We start from the raw sequence: 4,588 nt of genomic DNA, 5'->3' as shown, positions 1-4,588 counted from the left end.
ACTTTAGACCCAGAGAGGGAGAGGGGCTGTGTGCTGACGACCTGGGGACAGGCTTGTAGTGTATACCCTTTGGTTGGTTGATGATGCATGGAGGGGATTGTAACCATGGCAATGAAACAATATAGGATAGAATGAATGTAAAACTAATGTTCTCCCAAGTAAACTATCACATAATTCACAATAAAACATTTTTTTTTTAAAAAAATAGACATTAACACTTAGCAGTAACCACTTTCATCTAAATCTAGACTCTCACATACATGTACACTTATACACATATCCATCATTCAGAATCCCAGATGATTTGCTCAAAATAACATAATTTGGAGGATTTGTTAAAGTGGTATTTACTTAATATAGTATGGATAGGTTATTAGAAAAACATTAGAAATATGAACACAAGGAAACAATATTTACTAGAATCTGGAATGAGAGTACCTTTTAGAAAGGTTAATCTTGAAAGAAACAATGCCCTTTAAGGGATAGTGCTAGCCTGTGGCAACCTGACAAGAAGGAAACAAGTGAACAAACTCATATTGCTCTTTCCCTCTCTGATCTCTGTCAGAACTCTCCATCAGCCAAACCCAACAGGAAGCTGGATGGCTAGGGGATTTATTGCTATAGTCCAGAGAGGTTAGCCTCCCTGAGCCCGGTAAAATGTGGAAAGAGTGAATCTAGTGGGTGAAATAGAAGATACCCAGTACACACAATACCACCAAGATATTTTTAATAGTTCTTTATTATGCTAAGTGGTAAATTTAGCATTCTATTATAACATTTGAAATATTTATTCCATTATTCTATTATTATAAATGCTATTGAAATAAAGGTATCAGCATAACTTACAATAAATCCATCTTCAACTTCATGTGATCTCTAGTTCCAACACTTAGCACTCTACTTTTCTTCATAGCCATTACTTGAAAGAGTAGTTTACATACCTTGCTTTTGTTTCCTCATAGTCCATCTACTCTTCAACTGTAATCTGATATTTGCTTCCAACATTTTACAACATTTCAAGTGTCATCCCCAGAGCAGCAACTTCAACATCAGTTGAGAACTTGTTTTTTGTTTTGTTTTGTTTTGTTGTTGTTAGGTGCCATCGAGTTGGTACCATATGTACAACAGAATGAACTGTTCCTGAACCAACCTTGCAATCATTGCTGTACCTGAGCCTATGGCTACTGTCACTGTGCAAATCCATCTCATTGGGGGGGGCGGGGGGAGTCTTCCTATTTTTCTCCAACCCTCTATTTACCAAACATGAAGTATCTCCAGGGACTGGTTCCTCCTGACAATATGTCCAAAGTATGAAAGCCACCATTTCAAGGAACAGTCTGGTTGTACTTATCACTATTCTTTGGGCAGTCCATGGTGCTTTCAATATTTTCTTCCAATACTATAACTCAAATGCATCAATTCTTCTATGGTCTTCCTCATTCATTATCCAACTTTTGCATGCCTATGAGGTTACTGAAAATACCATGGCTGGGTCATGTGTACCTTAGTCCTCAGACTGACATCTTTACTCTTCATCACTTTAAAGAGGTCTTGTGCAGGAGATTTGCCTATTGTTTGATTTCTTGACTGCGGCTTCCATGAGTATTGAAGGTTGTCCAAACAAAATGAAGTCTTTGACAATTTTAATCTTTTCTACATTTATATGGATGTTGTTTATTGGTCTAGTGGTGAAGATTTTTGTTTTCTTTACATTGAGAACTTACTAGAAAGGCAAATTCAACTACCTTCACCCTAGACTTCCTGAATCAGAAGCTAAGCAGTTTGCATCCAGCAATCTGTGATTTAGAAAGTCCTTTAGGGAATTCTAATCCATTCTAACATTGGAGATCCATTGCTCTGCAGAGACGACTCTTCTAAGATTACACATGAGATTACCTTTGATAAATTTGTAACACTTTTCTGCCCTGCCCTTTCTTGGCCTTGACCTTGACATTTTTTATCTTGACATTTTGACACTGTCATGTCTTCTGCAAAAGTAAACAGCTCTGTCCTCTGACTGACCTGTCTCAGGTCATAAAACATGAATACCAATCCTCTTAAATATATTAGGACTAATATCACTGTTCAAATATTCACTTATCATACCCAAGCCTCCCAAATATCAGTGAGTACCTGACTGATAATCAGAAAGATTAATGACATAAAGATCATTGTTCTCATGGGAATTGCCATTATTTTTTTTTCCAAGTTACCTACTTGCAAACGTCACAGGAGCTTTCCTTTGCTTCTGCCCCCTCCATACACAAGACCTGTTAGAGTATGGGAGATGACACCTGTAGTTTTCCAGTCATTGCACCTGCTATTATGATGTTGTTGTTTTTGTTAAGTGCCATTGAGTCAGTTCCTTATTATAGTAACCCAATGTAGGATTTCTGAGGAGCAACTTCTGGGTTTGAACTGCCAACTTTGTCATAGGTAATTCAGTGCTTATCCTATAGTGCCACACAGTATAATTCAAAAAGGAAATAAGAACAGGTTCAATATGGCATCAAGTTCCAGTCAAATTCTCTAATTCAGTTTTATGAACAAAAATAATAGCCTAAAAGCTTCATATCATCAGTCAAAACAAGGGGCAGACTGTGGAGCAGATCATCAATTGCTCATAAGCAAATTCAAACTGAAGGTGTAGAAAATGAAAACAAGTCCACGAAAGCCAAAATATGGCCTTCAATATATCCCACCTGAATTTAGAGATCATCTGAAGAACAGATTTGATACATTAAACACTAAAGACCGAAGACCAGAGGAGTTGTGGGATGACATCAGGAACATCATACATGAAGAAAGCAAAAAGTCATTAAGAAGACAAGAAAGAAGGAAAAGGTCAAAAAGGATTTCAGAAGAAACACTGAAACTTGCTCTCCAGCGTAGAGATGCTAAAGCAAATGGAGGAAATGAGAAGATCCAAGAATTGAACAGAAAATTTCAAAGATCAGCTTGAGAAGATAAAGCCAAATATTACAACAAAATGTGCAAAAATCTGGAGTCAGAAAACCAAAAAAGAACACGCTCAGCATTTCTCAACCTGGGGGAACTGAAGAAAAAATTCAGGCCTTGACTTTTGTTTTTGAAAGATTCTCTGAGCAAATTATTGAATGATGCAGAAAGCATCAAAAGAAGATGAAAGAAATACAATGAGTCACTGTACCAAAAGGAAAAGGCTGATGTTCAACCATTTCAAAAGGTAGCATATGATCAAGAGCCAATGATACTGAAGGAAGAAATACAAGATGCATTGAAGGAATTGACAAAGAACAAGGCACCAGGAATTGATGGAATAAAAATTGAAATCTTTCAAGAAAGTGAGGCGGCACAGAAGGCACTCACTCATCTCTGCCACGAAATTTGGAAGACAACTATCTGTCTGACTGATTGAAAGAGATCCGTACTTGTGCCCATTCCAAAGAGAGGTCACCCAACAAAATGTGAAAATCATTGGACAATCTCTTTGATACCCCATGAGAGAAAAGTTTTACTTGATGTAATACAGAAGCAGTTGTAAGTATACATTGACAGAGAACTTCCAGAGGTTCAAGTCAGATTCAGAAGAGGCCGTGGAATGATGGATATCATGCTGATGTCCGATGGATCTTGGCTGAAAGCAGAGAATATCAGAAGGATGTCTACCTGTGCTTTATTGACTATGCAAAGGCTTTCGATTGTGTGGGTCATGACAAGCTATGGACAACATTGTTAAGTATGAGTATTCCGGAACACTTAATTGTGCTCATGAGGAATTTGTATCTGTACCAAGAAGCAGTTGTTCGAACAGAACATGGGAACACTGGATGGTTTAAAATTACAAAAGATGTACGACAGGGTTGTATCCGTTCACCATACTTATTCAACCTGTATGCTGAGCAAATAATCCTAGAAGCTGGGTTATATAAAGAAAATGTGGCATCAGGATTGGAGGAAGACTCATAAACAAGCTGTGATATGCAGAGGATACAACCTTCCTTGCTGAAAGTGAAAAGGACTTAAAATATTTACTGATGAAGATCAAATAGCACATCCTTTGGTATGGATTGCATCTCATTGTAAAGAAAACAAAAGTCCTCACAATTAGACCAATAAACAATATTCTTATCAATGGAGAAAAGATTGAAGTTGTCAAGGACTTCATTCTTCTTCGATCAACTATCAACAGTTATGGAAGCAGCAGTCAAGAACTCAAACGACGCATTGCATTAGGAAAATCTGCTGCACAAGACCTTTTTAAAGTGTTGAAGAGCAAAGATGTCAGCTTGAGGACTAAGGTGTGCTTGACTCAACCCATGGCATTTTCAATAACCTCATATACATGCGAAAGCTGGACAGTAAATATGGAAGACCATAGAAGAATTGATGCTTTTGAGTTATGGTGTTGGAGGAGAATATTGAAAGTGCCATGGGCTGCCAAAAGAACCAACAGATCTGTGTTGGAAGAAGTGCAGCCAGAGTGCTCCTTAGAGGCCAAGATGGCCAAATTTCACCTCTCATATTTCACACATATTGTCAGGAGGGAGCAGTCTTTGGAGAAGGATATCATGTTTGGTAAGGTGGATGGTCAGAGAAAAAGAGGAAG

The sequence above is a fragment of the Chrysochloris asiatica genome, unplaced genomic scaffold, assembly GCF_000296735.1.
Source record: "Chrysochloris asiatica unplaced genomic scaffold, ChrAsi1.0 scaffold00059, whole genome shotgun sequence".
Taxonomy (NCBI): Eukaryota; Metazoa; Chordata; class Mammalia; order Afrosoricida; family Chrysochloridae; genus Chrysochloris; species Chrysochloris asiatica.
The sequence above is the reverse complement of the archived record's forward strand: the minus strand, read 5'-3'. Positions refer to the sequence as shown.